This window comes from Scyliorhinus torazame, chromosome 5 (genome assembly GCF_047496885.1).
Source record: "Scyliorhinus torazame isolate Kashiwa2021f chromosome 5, sScyTor2.1, whole genome shotgun sequence".
Taxonomy (NCBI): Eukaryota; Metazoa; Chordata; class Chondrichthyes; order Carcharhiniformes; family Scyliorhinidae; genus Scyliorhinus; species Scyliorhinus torazame.
The window spans coordinates 324718744-324735298 of NC_092711.1; the positions used below are offsets into that span (position 1 = coordinate 324718744).

Consider the following 16555-nt stretch of genomic DNA (forward strand, 5'->3'; position numbering starts at 1 on the left):
TAGTGGGGTCTCTCAAGGATCAGTGTTGGGCCCGCAGTTGTTCACAATTTACATAGATGATTTGGAGTTGGGGACCAAGTGCAATGTGTCAAATTTTGCAGACGACACTAAGATGAGTGGTAAAGCAAAAAGTGCAGAGGATACTGGAAGTCTGCAGAGGGATTTGGATAGGTTAGGTGAATGGGCTAGGGTCTGGCAGATGGAATTCAATGTTGCCAAGTGTGAGGCTATCCATTTTGGGAGAAATAACAGCAGAATGGATTATTATTTAAACGGTAAGATGTTAAAACATGCTGCTGTGCAGAGGGACCTGGGTGTGCTGGTGCACGAGTCGCAAAAAGTTGGTGTGCAGGTGCAACAGGTGATTAAGAAGGCTAATCGAGTTTTGTCTTTCATTGCAAGAGGGATGGAGTTCAAGACTAGGGAGGTTATGCTGCAATTGTATAAGGTGTTGGTGAGGCCACATCTGGAATATTGTGTTCAGTTTTGGTCTCCTTACCTGAGAAAGGACATATTGGTGCTGGAGGGAGTGCAGAGGAGATTGATCCCAGAGTTGAGGGGATTAGATTATGACGACAGGTTGAGTAGACTGGGACTGTACTCATTGGAGTTTAGAAGGATGCGGGGGGATCTGATTGAAACATATAAAATTATGAAGGGAATAGATAGGATAGATGAGGGCAGGTTATTTCCACTGGTCAGGGAAAGCAGAGCTAGGGGGCATAGCCTCAAAATAAGGGGAAGTAGATTTAGGACGTAGTGTAGGAGGAACTTCTTCACCCAAAGGGTTGTGAATCTCTGGAATTCCTTGCCCAGTGTAGCAGTTGAGGCTCCTTTAAATGTTTTTAAGAAAAAGATATATGCCTTTCTAAAGAATAAAGGGATTCGGGGATATGGTGTACAGGCCGGAGAGTGGAGCTGAGTCCACAAAGATCAGCCATGATCTCATTGAATGGCGGAGCAGGCTCGAGGGGCCAGATAGCCTACTCCTGTTCCTAGTTCTTATGTTCTTGTGTAATTGTAATTACTACTAGTCAAGAAAGATCCCAGAATGGACCCTGCTTCAAGACCATAAAGATTTTTTAGAAAATGTGGAGGGGCAGCCAATTAGCTTTGAATAAGAAACCTTTATTGAACATGAACCTCTGTAACCCAACAGCACTTCACTTTGAAAGCAAGTGGTATATGCCACCCAACCTATCTACTGTGGATTTCTTAATTCCTAGCCCCCCCCCCCCCCAAAAAAAATCACTCCACTCCATTCCAAGAAACGCTAATCTTTCAAATGCTTTCCCTCCGCTGCTCACATCAAGGATCTACCACCCAGGGATTCCACTCTTTTCAAACCACGCTTTCACCAGTGTTTTAGCAAAGATCTGCTCTCCATATTTGCCTTGAATTGCCACATGCATCCAGACTTCAACACAAACTCTTGGTACTTAGTCCCCAAAAGCACACTGCTGTTCCAAAGAATGTCAGCCTTGATTGCTTGAGATTTGTGGCTTTTCCCGAGCCAACCTCTTCAGCTCTGCTCTTCCCCGATCTGACTTTAACTTCAACAAACAATAGTCTCTTCCACTTGCAGTTCATCTTTTGTTCCTTTTGACTTCAATTTTCTTGGAAACTTCCTGAATCCCTAGTTTCTCAAACTTTCTCTGGGCTTGCTTTCTTGCCCAAATACTCCTCCTAGTAGATTTTATTTCCAATTGTCTTTGGGTTCCGTTAAACACACAAACATTGTTTCATAAAAGCGGGCCCTGGTTGCTATGCAACAACTCCAACTTTCTCCAAGGTGGTCTTTACTTTCCCCATCCTAAACATGCAACAGAAACAGTTGGAACTGAACCAAAAAAAACCCATTCATGTCAATACCTTTGTTTAACATGAATAACATTACAAAAATAAAATATAATTTCATACATATCTATCCAATTGTTACCTGCTGTGGTTTCTCTTCCTCCCACAATGTTACCCTTGTCCGCCAAAGGTAGATCCTTGGGAGTCCTCTTCGTATTTCTCATCCACATTCTGACCTTGCCAACTCTCCCACTGTTGCTCAATTATCCGACTGCTTATCTGACAGTATTGAAATTCGCAAGAATTTCTTCTAGTTGAAATATTGGGAAGACTAAATTGACCCTCGCGTCAAATTTAGCAATCGACTCCTTTGTTCTCTCTGGCAACGGTCTGGAGCCAGCCTGTTTGCAGTCTTGATGTCACATTTGATACTGAGGTAAACTTTTGACCAGTATCATCTCTGAAGACCGCCTATTTCCACCTGTGACATTGCCCCTATCTTGGCTCTTGGGACCCTCATCCATGCCTTAATTGACTGCACCAATGCACTTTTTGCTGCTTTCCGTATTCTCTTTCTGGTGTGAGGCATCTAAACCCTGCTTTAGCACGGCTAAAGAGCTGGCTTTTAAAGCAGACCAAGGCAGGCCAGCAGCACAGTTCAATTCCCGTACCAGCCTCCCCGAACAGGAGCCGCAATGTGGCGACTAGGGGCTTTTCGCAGTAACTTCATTTGAAGCCTACTTGTGACAATAAGCGATTTTTCTTTTCATTTAATTTAATTGTACCTTGCCCTGTTCCCCATCATCCCTGTGCTCGCTGACTTGTGTTGGTTCCCACTTGGCCACATTTTTTTAATTTTAAAATTCTTACCCTTTATGACAATCTTTATTATTGTCACAAGTAGGCTTGCATTGACACTGCAATGAAGTTGCTGTGAAAATCCCCGAGTCGCCACACTCCGGTGCCTGTTCAGGTACACAGACGGAGAATTCAGAATGTCCAAATCGCCTAACATCATGCCTTTCGGGACTTGTGGGAAGAAACCCACGCAGACACTGGGAGAACGTGCAGACTCCACACAGCCAGTGACTCAGACCGGGAATTGAACCTGGTACCCTGGTGCTATGAAGCAACAGTGCTACTGTGCCGCCCATAAGTCCTCCATGGCTTTCCATGTCTGTACAATCTTCTCCAACCCGCCAAGATATCTGCGCTCTAATTTTGGTCTTTTATGCATCCCTGATTTTGATTCCACTCGTGGCCGTGCAGTGCCTCTGAATGTTTCATTATATTAAGGTGCTATATAAATACAAGTTGTGTATTAGTTTCAAATATATTGAGGATATTGAAAAGCTGGTGGAATGGGCAGATGAAATTGAATGCATTTTGCACGTTGAGCCTGATCTGCTAATCAGTAGATCATGTCTTACACCATACTTCCCCCCCCCCCCCCCCCCCCCCATGTACCTGCTTCTCTTTCCCCCCCCCCCCCCCCCCCATACCCTTGATTCCATTGCATAATATAATCTAGATATCATGGACACGGCACCTACAGCGATTTGGTTTAAGTCATCAAACTAAACAAATTTTCCTCCATGGATGCTCCCTGTTCTCGAATGTTTCCAGAATTTTCTATTTTGATTGGAAAAACTTATCTGGGGTAAATATATAGTTGGAAAAACTTATTTGGGGTAAATATATAGGTTGTGCTAGAAGGATGGGACGATGTCAGATGGGCGGAGGCCCGTTGGGAAATAAACATCCACCTTGATCTGTTTTGCGTTACCTATATATTTTTTTTAATGGGATTTGAACTATGGATAATTAAGAGATCCATTGAGAGCTTTCAGAATGCCGATACGTAGCAGCTTGAAATGGAGTGGCCCTGCCTCTGCTGTTTGGGGCTCCAGTATATGGAGCAGCAATGCTGGTACACCTGTCTTGTAGGGTCTCGACTCCTTTCCGTGCCCTAGTGCTTGAGATCAAAAGTTTCGGTCTACTCCACTTGTTTGGAAGCTCTGCCCATTTTTTTTTTTGTTACCATGCAGCAGAGTGTGAACACCAACACCCTCATGTGCCTGTACTGGCTGCTGCATAGGTATAAGTGCAACAGCTGGAACAACAGTCGGCATGCTGCAATTGGCTTCATTATCACTCGAAGTGGGAGAAAACCTGGCTGCATTCTGCTGCTGCTTCTGACGGGAATTTCTGGCTAGCTGTGTGAACAAATGTTAATCACTGTTGAAATTGGCTTTGAGTAGCAGTCGTAGAAACATGAAACAAGTAGAAGTAGGAACATGCCATTAAATATTAGTATGGTTGATCCTCTATCTCAATGCCATACTCCAGTTCTCTCCCCATATGTCTTGATGCCTTTGGTGTCTAGAACTTTATTTCCTTAAGTATATTGAGTGACTTGGCCTCTATAGCCTTCTGTAGTAGTGGGTGGGAGTGGTGTGGCGTTGTGATGTAAACATGTACCCTGTCATAAAACCTTCACCCAATGAAAGATGATGAGTGTGTAGTAAAGGAGGTGGAAACCATAACACCAGGAGAATTCTGTACTGATTGTGCAGGTTAATGCGATAAGATGAGGATTCCTGCAGGACAATGGGATAAGCTGAGGATTCCTGCAGGATAATATGTTGTTGTAATTGATGGAAATGTTTCAAATGCTAGTACTTAAACTAATATTTTTATTACAGATCAAAATGGCGTCTGGATTGAAATAATGTGGTTATCAAAGAATATGCAAGCAAGCATTGGACCAGCATACGTGAAATGTGCAGCCTTGAGTGTTGAATAAAACAGCATAAATGCTCACCTGCTTTTGGGAAAGAAATATAGCATAGTGGTACTCTGGTCATTTAAGTTTGTTACAGCACTGAGCATAGTATGTTAAAGAACGGGCAATTGAATAAATTAGTCAAAACTGCAGTGATAGTACTTGGGACTTCTGCTGAACCCATTTTATACACTCGATAGCAAGACTGGAAATAAGCCAGTCCATTATCTGAAATAGGGTCCCAGGGGTCAGTATTGGTACCCTTTTTCTGATAGATTCCAAGATGGCGCCGGAGCGAGGCGACTCTCTGCGAGCTCTCCCCAACAGATCCACTTTTTACTTAACTTATACTCGTTCTCCCTATTATGTATTTTATTTTATTCCCTTTTCTTCCCATGTACTTAATGATCTGTTGAGCTGCTCACAGAAATATACTTTTCACTGTACCTCGGTACACGTGACAATAAACAAATCCAATCCAATAGATTAATGACTTTGACCTAGGTGTACAGGGTTCAGTTTCAAAATGTGCAGATATCAAACTTGAAAGCATTGTGAACAGTGGACATTGTAGGAACTTTAAAAGGACAGACACCAGTTGATGTAGTGAGTGAATAGGTGGCAGGTGAAGTTCAATGAGGAGTATTGTGAAGTGATTTGTGTTGGTAGTAAGAATGCAGAAAGACAATAAACGAAAGGGTATAATTCTAGGAGATCGGCACGGTAGCACAGTGGTTAGCTGTGCTGCCTCATGGCGGCAAGGACTTGGGTTCGATCCTGGCCCTGGGTCACTGTCCCTGTGGAGTTTGCACATTCTCTGTGTCTGCATGGGTCTCGCCCCCATAACAAGGTGTGCAGGGAAGATGGATTGGCCATGCTAAATTGTCCCTTAATTGGGGTAAAAACAGCAACACTTAACTAGCACTATTTTTTAAATTAGAAAAAGGTACAATTGTAGGAGGAGCAGAGGAACCTGGATGTATATCTACATTAGTTATTGAAAGTAGCAATGACAGGTTGAGTTAATCTGTGGTTAATGAAGCATGCAGTATTCTAGGCTTTATTAATGGGTGCATTAGAGTAGAAGAGCAAGGAGGTTATTCTGAACCTGCATAAGACACTAGTTTGGCCTCAGCTGGAGTTTTTTTATTTATTTGTTCATGCGCCAACATTTATTGTCCATCCCTAATTGAGGGTAGTTAAGAGTCAACCACATTGCTGTGGGTCTGGAGTCACATGCCAGGCCAGGTAAGGGCGGCAGATTTTCTTTCCTAAGAACATGGATTTTTACGGCAATGGTTTCATGGTTGTTATTAGACTTTTAATTCCAGATTTCTATTGCATTCAAATATCGATCTACAGATTCGAAACCAGGTCCCCAGAGCATTAACCTGGGTTACTGGTTTGATCCAGTGACAATACCACTATGCCACCACCTCCCCATGGGTATTGCATCCGATTCTGGCTGTCAAACTTTAGGAAAGGTGGGAATGCATTGAAGAGAGTCAAGTTATGACGATGGCTTGGAGAAGTTGTGGAAGTTTTGTCTTGGAGAAAAGAAGACGGAGAGTGGAGATATCCAAAGTCATGAGTAGTCTTGACAGATGGGAAGAAAATGCTCTCTTGTGAAATTATTGAGAATGCAAAAGGATACCAATGTGAAGTAATTTGTTCTGGTCCGGAATGCACTGCCTGTGTGGTGGAGGCAGGTTCAATTGAATAGTTATCTGAAAAGGAAGAATGTGCGGGCCTGTGTGGAGAAGATGGGAAAGATGTGCTGTTAGGTGAACTGGACATTCTGAATTCTCCCTCTACCCGAACAGTCGCCGGTGTGTTGCAGTGTAAGCCTACTTGTGACAATAAAGATTATTATTAAGGTGAATTGCTCATTTGCAGAGCTGGTGCAGATGCAGTGGGCCAAATGACCTCCCTGAGCATCTGTGATTTTATTTTATGATCCTCTATTAGCTTGACTTATTTGAACAGTTGCCATTCCGTAACTTAAGTTTACAAGTTAATTTGTCTTGAGTGATGCACCTCTGTGATTTGGCTGAAATGGAATACGGCAAATGATATAACCTGTGCCACTTGGCAATGGGGACAAATGCATAGGGCTGCTGTTAGTCTTGAAGTTCATGTGTGCAGTTTCTGTTATCGATTGTGGAACTGTTGGCAGAACAGTTAATGAATGTTACAGACCACACCTCGAGTAAAGTACATCATCTTGAGGAACCATATATGTGCATTAAAGGGGGTAATAATAATCACTTCTTGTCACAAGTAGACTTCAATGAAGTTACTGTGAAAAGCCCCTAGTCGCCACATTCCGGCACCTGTTCGGGGAGGCCGGTACGGGAATTGAACCCGCGCTGCTGGCATTGTTCTGCATTACAAGCCAGCTGTTTAGTCCACTGTGCTAAACCCATCCCAAGCACTGAGGTTCACTGAATTGCTTCTTGGAATGAGAAGGTTGTCTGATGGGAAATTGAGTAGAATGGACCTATAATCCCTAGTTTAAAAGAAAGATGAAATTAAATTTGATTTCAAAAGGAAAAATCTTGCTTGACCAGCCTCAATTGAGTTTCTTTCAAGTGCAGAGTAGACAATGATATTGCAGTGGATTTAATTTATTTGTATTTCCAAAAGAATTGTTGAGGTGCCTCAATAGATTTTGGATTAATATCACAAGTCGGGCGACAGAAAATGTTCTCCATTTATATTAATGATTTTGACTCAAAAGTTTACAGATGGCATCAAATTGGGGTCCTTGCTGAGGGCTGCAACAAATTACAGGACATTAACTTGTAGAATGAGCACATGAAGTTAATGTAAATATGTAGTAAATTTTGGTAGGAACAATAGTAGGGGGTCACTTATTACTTGAGGTTCAGGCCTAGGTGGGATAGAGAAAACAAGAATTCCAATACATATCGCTAAAATGCCACAGATTAGCAGAGCTATTTTTTAAAAAAAGCAAGTCAAATCGAAAAGTAGAGAAGTTAGTTAAACCGTATTCAGTACAGTGGGTAATTGTAGAATGGATAGAGGTGCTAGAGATTCAACGGGATTATACCAGCATTCTTTGGGTATACAGATCATAAAAGGATTGATGGGATTGGGTTTCTATTGATCACAAAGCTGAGGGATGATCAATTTTAAAAGTTCAGTGGGTGTGGAAAACTGGAAGACCATAACTGAAATCCATCAATATAAAATAGTCACCAGATTTGATCCCAGCCTCGGTCACTATACGTGGAATTTGCACATTCTCCCAGTGTCTGCGTGAGTCAACCCAAAGATGTGCAGGGTGTGTGGATTGGCCACACTAAATTCCTCTGAATTGGGGGAGAAAAGAATTGGGTACTCATTTTTTTAAAAGAATAGTCACCAAGAAATTCAATAAGGAACTCTGAAGAAACTACTTTCCCAAAGACAGATGAGACTGAAACCTGATATCACAGGCTGTGGTTGAAATTGGTGCATTTAAGGAAAAGCTAGAGTAAGCACAAGAGAAGGGAAATAAAGAGTTGTAATAGATTTAAATAAGTAGGAGGAGGTTCAAGCGGAGCACCTAACACATGTTCCTTCTCCTTCCCCTTCTCTCCACAGATGCTGTTAAACTGCTGAGATGGCCCAGCATTTTCTGCTGGTTCTGATTCTAACATCTGCAGTAATTTCCTTTTACTAATACAAGTATAGGCTGGTTGAGCCAAATTTCCTGAGTATTGTATATCCCATGTAAAAATGAGGATTGTGGGGTAGATAGTGAGAGGCTATTTTCCTCTGGTGTCATAATCTCTCAATAGGGACTGAGATGAGCAATTTCTTTCTCGCTCTGTTTGCCCCCCAGTCCCATGGTTGCTTTGTAACTGATTTATATTCAGGACTGAGATAGATTTGTGGGCACTAAGCAGAGATATGGCAGGAAAATGGAGCTGATATAGATCTTCAACTGATTGTATTGAATGACTGAAGACTTCACCGTACTCCTGCCATTCCCAAGGAACATTTTCCCACTGGCTCTACATCAAGATGATGTGGGATTGTGCCTATGGTAATTCTCTCAGCTGATACTTGTCAGTATGAGGAGCTAGGAGCTGCTTCACTGTTAGAAGGGGTTAGTATTGCAGTGATGGGAAACAAAAACTGAATTGGGAAAATCTTAAGGAACATAATTGATAAGTATATTTATTCAAGGTATATGGGTGTTGCTGGCTAGACCAGCATTTTATGAACATCCTAATTTGCCTGAAGGTGGTTGTTGAGTTGCCTTCTTGAACCGCTGCAGTCCACGTGGTGTAGGTACATGGCAGTGTTGGGGAAGGAGTTCCAGGATTGTGACCAATGATTGAAGGAATGGCAATATGTTTCCAAGTCAGGATGGTGCGTGGCTTGGGGAGGGGGACTTGGTGGTGTTCCCATGCATCTGATGCCCTTGTCCGAGGTGGTAGCATGTCAATCAAGTTGGTTTTGTTTTCATATAAAATATATTAATTAATGGTTACTTTTGATTGCAATCCAATGGCCCTTGCTCAGCAATAACCTGTTCATAGACACTCAGTTGGGGCTTTGCCAAGAGGACCATATGGCTCCAGAGTCCATTAAAGCCTGGTTCTAAACCAGGGGTAAAGAGAGTTGAATTCCAGAGGTGGGGGGAGAGTGACTGTTTGTTAGAATATGTAGGAGTTGTAGCAAAATTGCAATTTCTGGGAATTGGGAGTATGGCTCCCAGTTATACCAAGCGCAAAGGACCGGCCTCCCAACAACCACAACCGTTTCAATCCCAAGATACAACTGCAGAATTTCCTCAGCAGTGTCCTCAATCCAATCATCTTTAACGGCTTCAATCAGATGTTCCTCCGTCATAAGATCAGAAGTTGGGATGTTTGCAAATTTGCAACTGCTCAGCCACTTAAGCCTGTGCCTGCATGCAGCAAGACCTGGATTACATTTTAGGCTTGGGTTAAGGGGCAAATAGCGTGTGCCATGTGTCAGGGAATGGCCATCTCCAACAAGAGCAAGTTAAAACAACACCAGACCGTCATTAGCATTGCTGTTATGAAACTCCCAGACTATGAACATCCCGCGACTCGTGGCTTGAAACGTAACTGGACAAGCCACATAAAATTGCAAAGCTACATGGGTGACTGACCATCATAAATTGGAGGAATTGAGTAGAAAAGCAGATTAATTACAATGGACTTTTTAATATAGATCAGGTTATACCACAACTGGAGTCCTGTCCTGATCACCGCACTTCAAACAGAACACGAGGGTCCTTAAACTGGAGAGATTTACCAGAGTTCTTGGGGGGTGGAGAATTTCAGCTACCAGGTTGGAAAGGCTGGGGTTCCCTTTGAGTAAAGGAGATAAGGGAAGATTTGATAGAGGTGAACAAAGTTGCGACAGGTTTAGATGAGATTATAGCGAAGCTGTTCCTGTTAACTGATAGTACAACTAGGGAGAGCAAGAGTTGGGTTTTGGGCAAGAAAGAAAATGCAAAGATCTTTGCTGGAAAAACTGATTCACCATTGTCCCTTAGGAAGGAAATCTTTTGTTTTCTCGTACACTTGTCTCCAGATCCACAGTAATATGATTCTTAACCTACTCATTGAATGGCCCATCGAGCCACTCGTTCAACGGCAACTGGGGGTAGGTAATAATGGACTGATATTTCTATTGGTAAACACAAGTATGGATCTAAGTTAATGTTTCAGTGCCTGGAAGGACATGTATTCATGCTGGACAAAGGTGTTTGCATGTGTGGGGGCAGTTCAAACTGTTTCTATTGTGCTTGGAGATTACAGTTGCATGAAAAATAAAAGATAAGCATGTGGGTGTTGCTTAGCAACAGGGGCCTTGTAAGGTAAGTTTTAGTTTGGCTAATTTGATAGCAATTGGAGATGGGAAGAGAGAGAAGGCAGCCCTCATAGCTCTGATGGAAGCAGCTGGTTTTCAGGGGCTAAAGAGGGAATAATCTGCTCAGCAAATTACTGCAGATGCTGGAACTGAAACAAAGATAGAAAATACTGGACAATCTCCGGTCTGACAGCATCTGTGGGGAGAGAAGGGAGCTAACGTTTTGAGCCTGGATGACTGACAAAAAGTCATGCTATGGAGTAATAGTTAAAACTGATGCTGTAAACAAGCACAGCTGCTTAAGGAAACTATCATGACAATCATCGGGGGGGGGGCACTCTTCAAGCCCCAAGTGAATTTACCCACAGTCCTCAGATGTGCTTAAATGGGACTTTGTTAACGAGACTGTTATAGATTTTTAAAAATTATCCAGTTTTTAAAATTTATTTATTTAGCGTGGCCAATTCACCTACCCTCCACATCTTTGGATTGTGGGGTGAGACCCACACAGACATGGGGAGAATGTGCAAACTCCACATGGACAGTGACTCCGGGCCGGGATCGAACCCGGGTCCTCGGCACCACTGTGCTGCCCATGAGACCATTATAGATTAAGATGTACTTTGTAATCTGTTAATCCTAAAACCTGTTTAATTAGTAAGATGAGTGAGTAAAGCAGGATAGAATTCCTACAGTGCACCGACCCTCAAGGAGCACCTCACCAGGCCCAATCTCCCCGCCACAATCCTGTAACCCCACAGGACAATTTAGCATGGCTAACCTGTATATTTTTGGACGGTGAGAAAACCGGAGCATCTAGAGGAAGCCTATACGTTGGGAGAATGTGAAAACTACAGTCACAAGGGGTTGGATTTGAACCTGGGTCCCTGGTACTGAGGAAGCAGTGTTAACCACTGCCACCCATTGTACATCATCCCATTTTTTCGTGTTTAATGTTTTTTTTCCTTGACTCCTCCACTTAAGTCTTTTGAGGCAGATTCCATTCTCTGATTGTCTCACCCAATTGTAACATCAACTGGGAATCATAACACTGGCCTTTCCAGTGATGCTCACATCCCATGAAATGATCAATTTTAAACAGGTCTAATTGGATTGCTCTAAAGACGGCCAGCATTGGGTTGATGGGGCTAAATTGAATACTACTATGTGTTTGGGAGTTGTGCAGTGAGTAACTTGCCATCTGACTCCCCAAAACTGTTTCAAGGTTTACAAGGCACAAGTCGGGAATGTTATGCCATGCTGAATTGCCTGGGTGAATGTAGCTCCTTCAGGATAAAGCAGCCTGTTTGATGGTCAGTGCTCTGCATTGTGCAACATTATTGGATAAAACCCCCAAATCTGCAATGACATTTTTATGAAAAAATTAGATGGGTGTCTAATTTGCAGAAAGGTTAAAAAAAAAACAATTGGAGCATTTAGGTGAAGGTGTGAATTAGTTCCAGCAAGGCCTCAATTAGCCGAATGGCAAAAGGTGGTTATTGGGGATGTGAAGAAGTGGTTGATGGCGAGCTTCCTCTGCAGTTAAAAGCTGAGGAGTTGGGAGTTTCAAATTAGATGCTATTGCTTCACTGTTTGGCTGTAGTTGCAAGTTTCTGATCGCATAGTTTGGGGAATTTCTAACTGGTTATAACAATAGAATAGAAGTAAAACCCATAGTCCCTGGTGACCATAGGCTGCTTTTCCTTTGAGGGGGAGAGCTGACGGGTGATTTAATGAGGATCGCCACACCTCCGGCGAGGGGCAAGGTTGAGAAGACAGGGCCTTCGTGAATAACCTCACCCGGTATAGGAATTAAACCAGTGCTGCTGGCTTTGCTCTGCATCACAAACCAGCTGTCTAGTTAACTGAGCTAAACAGGCCCCAAAGAATGGAAATATTTGTAGAAAGACTAAAAATTCTAGATGCCGAACCCAGGGAAACTGGAATTTCAGTTGGCTTGAGACGAGTCTCTTATCTTAGTGACATGGGCAAAAGCTTCCAGATAAGCTGTTATGTTCAAAGAATCTGGCCTTGGAAAATCTAAATGGGAATGCATTTAATTACATTGCTTTTTAGTTTTGTGTGGCCGTAATACAAAATGTGCATCCTGTACTGTTCGTCTTTGACTTAATAAAGTTTTGCAATAAATTTGACTTGAGGTGAACATTATTTTTGTACATTTGAATTAGAAACATAAGGCCAGTATGGTGCATGCAATTCCTTTGTCCGAATCATTAATGTATATTGTGAACCGCTGGGGTCCCAGCACTGAACCCTGTGTTACCCCACTAGTCACTGCGTACCACTCCGAAAGGGACCCGTTTATTCCCACTGCTTTCTGTCTGCCAACCAATTCTCTTATCCACGTCAATGCATTACCCCCAATACCATGAGCTTAACTTTGCTCACTAATCTCGTGTGGGACCTTGTCAAAAGCCTTTTGAAAGTCCAGATACACATCATCCACTGGTTCACCCGGATGGTGACATCCTCACATGAGCATGATTTCCCTTTAGTGAATCCATGCTGACTTGGACCATCCTGTTCCTGCTTTCCAAATGCTCGGTTTAAAAAATAAAAAAATTTGGAGTACCCAATTCGTTTTTTCCCAAATATGTCCATGTTAGGTGAGTTGGCCATGCTAAATTGCCCCTTGGTGTCCAGGGATGTGCAGGTTGGGTTATGGGGTTATTGGGCTAGGGTGGAGAAGTGAGCTCCGGTAGAGTGCTCTTGTCAGAGGGGTACTGCAGACTTGATGAGCTGAATGGCTTCCTGCACTCTGGATTTTATAATTAAGGGGTCATTTAGCGTGATCTTTCTACCTGCACATCTTTGGGTTTGTGGGGGTAAGACGCACACAGACATGAGGAAGAATGTGCAAACGCCACATGTATAGGGACCTGGGGATTGAACCGGAGTCCTCGGTGCCATGAGGTTGCAGTGTTAGCCACTGTGCTGCCCCAATGCTCGGTTATTTTATAAATAATTGACTCCGCTATGCAGATCACCTGCTCCGTTACATCTCGGACCCACAAAGCAGCATGGACGGAATCATCGCACTCCTGAAAGAGTGGTGCCCTCGGGCTACAAACTCAACATGAGCAAAAGCGAGGGTGTCTACCGTTCAAACAAGCCTGACACATTCCGCTACCTGGGGATCCAAATGGCTCATGGAGGAGGGGGGGGGTCACAATTGGAACCTGACCAGTCAGTCAGAGGAAGTCAAAAAGGACCTGCAGACATTCCCACTCCCTGGTGGGGAGGGTGCAGATGATCAAAAGGAACGTGCTGCCCAGATACCTCTTCCTACTTAGATTTATCCCAATCTATATACCCAAGGCCCTTTTCAACTCACTGGACAAATTAATCATGGTGTTTGTAAGAGGGGGGGGGAGAATGCTAGGATCCCAAAGCAGATCCAGGGGAGGGCTAGCCCTCGCAAACCTGCAATTTGACCACTGGCCGGTGACAGCAAAAAGAGTGATGGGATGGATCAAGGAGCCAGAAGCTGAATGGGTGTGGGCGGAGTAGACCTGCAGGGGGATCATACTCCGGGCCCTCGCCACTGTGGCACTCCCATCCCCACCCAAAAAACACTCCAGCAGGCCAGTGGTGGTGTCCACCCTCCAGACCTGGAACCAATTACAGCAGCAATTCGGCCTGATTGAAATGTCTGCAACAACCATAGGTTCGTACCAGCACTCACCCGCGCCACCTTTAAAAAGGGGAACACTGACGGTCAGGGACCTATACACTGACGCAGGATCACAACACTGGACGAACTGACGGGAGACTTCAGCTAGCTAAGGGCAACGAACTAGGGTACCCACAGCTTAACTTCCGACGGAAGGAGACAAGGACATACCCACGACAGACACTACTAGAGGAGTTACTCGATGCAAACATTCTAGGTAAAGGAAACTAGTGACATGTACGAAGGAGGGCACAACAGCGTACTGGACACGACGAGGAAGACCAGGGCTCGAAATAGAGTGGGGGCAGTGAAGCAGTGAATAGGGTCAACTCCACCTTCACGTGTGTGAGACTCAACCTAACGCAATTAAAGATGGTACAGAGAGCCCACTTTTAAAAAATAAATTTAGAGTACCCAATTATTTTTTTCCAATTAAGGGGTATTTTTTAGTGTGGCCAATCCGCCTATCCTGCACATCTCTGGGTTGTCGGGGTGAAGTCCACACAGACATGGGGAGAATGTGCAAACCGCATGGACAGTGACCCAGGGCCGGGATTCGAACCCAGGTCCTCAGCGCCGTAGGCAGCAGTACTAACCACTGTGCCACCGTGCTGCCCTAGAGCCCATTTAACAAGAACCCGGAGGTGGAGGACAGATGCGAACGGTGCCCAGAAGGCCTTGCCAACCACACCCACATGTTCTGGTCTTTCCCCAGACTTGCTGGGTACTGGACTAATGTCCAAAGTGGTCAGTGGTCTAAAGATGCAGCTGTACAAAACCTTGGTAAGGCCACATTTGGAACAAAGAAAGAAAAATTACTTCACAGGAACAGGCCCTTCGGCCCTCCAAGCCTGCGCAGATCCAGATCCTCTATATAAAACTGTTTCTAAGGATCTGTATCCCTCTGCTCCCTACCCATTCATATATCTGTCCAGATACATCTTAAATGACGCTATCGTGCCCGCCTCTACCACCTCCGCCAGCAGTGCGTTCCAGGCACCCACCACCCTCTGCGTAAAGAACTTTCCACGCATATCTCCCTTAAACTTTCCCCCTCTCACCTTGAACTCGTGACCCCTAGTAATTGAGTCCCCCACTCTGGGGGAAAAAGCTTCTTGCTGTCCACCCTGTCTATACCTCATAATTTTGTAGACCTCAATTAGGTCCCCCCTCAACCTCCGTCTTACTAATGAAAATAATCCTAATCTACTCAACCTCTCTTCATAGCTAGCTCCCTCTATACCAGGCAACATCCTGGTGAACCTCCTCTGCACCTTCTCCAAAGCATCCACATCCTTCTGGTAATGTGGCGACCAGAACTGCACGCAGTATTCCAAATGTGGCCGAACCAAAGTCTTATACAACTGTAACATGACCTGCCGACTCTTGTACTCAATACCCCTTCCGATGAAGGAAGAAAGCATGCTGTATGCCTTCTTGACCACTCTATCGACCTGTGCACCCACCTTCAGGGTACAATGGATCTGAACTCCCAGATCTCTCTGTACATCAATTTTCCCCAGGGCTTTTTCATTTACCGTATAGTTCGCTCTTGAATTAGATCTTCCAAAATGCATCACCTCGCATTTGCCCGGATTGAACTCCATCGGCCATTTCTCCACCCAACTCTCCAATCCCTATATTCTGCTGTATTCTCTGACAGTCCCCTTCACTATCTGCTACTCCACCAATCTTAGTGTCATCTGCAAACTTGCTAATCAGACCACCTATACCTTCCTCCAGATCAGATCACAGCACTGTGTGCAGTTCTGGTTACCTCATTTTAGGAAGGATGTGGAAGCTTTGGAAAAGGTGCAAAGGAGATTTACCAGGATGTTACCTGGAATGGAGAGTAGGTCTTACGAGGAAAGGTTGATGGTGCTAGGCCTTTTCTCATTAGAACGGAGAAGGATGATGGGCGACTTGATGAAAATGAAATGATAGAGGTTTATCAGATGATCAGGGGAATAGATAGAGTAGACAGACTTTTTCCCCGGGTGGAACAAACCATTACAAGGGGACATAAATTTAAGGTGAATGGTGGAAGATATAGGAGGGATATCAGAGGTAGGTTCTTTACCCAGAGAGTAGTGCTGGCATGGAATGCACTGCCTGTGGAAGTAGTTGAGTCGGAAATATTAGGAACCTTCAAGCAGCTATTGGATAGGTACATGGATTACGGTAGAATGATATAGTGTAGATTAATTTGTTCTTAATCGAGGACAAAAGTTCGGCACAAGATCACGGGCCGAAGGGCCTGTTCTGTGCTGTGTTTTTCTATGGTAGAGGTGAGGGTGGAGCCATGCCTGAAAATGGCAGTCTTTGGGGTATCCGACCAGCCAGATCTCTTAGACCATAAGACATAGGAGCAGAATTAGGCCACTCGGCCCATTGATTCTGCTCCGCCATTCAATCATGGC

The 16555-nt window shown here is 44.0% G+C and overlaps 1 protein-coding gene across 4 annotated transcripts in view; it reads left to right on the plus strand.

Annotated features, from left to right (window-relative positions):
- Positions 1-12594, plus strand: part of LOC140421325 (RNA-binding motif protein, X chromosome-like) — a 36194-nt gene extending 23600 nt beyond the window's left edge. For all 4 annotated transcript variants that reach the window (XM_072505974.1, XM_072505975.1, XM_072505976.1 and 1 more), the window contains exon 10: positions 4503-12594. The gene's annotated coding sequence lies outside the window, so the exon portion shown is untranslated. The remainder of the gene's footprint in view (positions 1-4502) is intronic.
- Positions 12595-16555: the final 3961 nt, after the last annotated feature.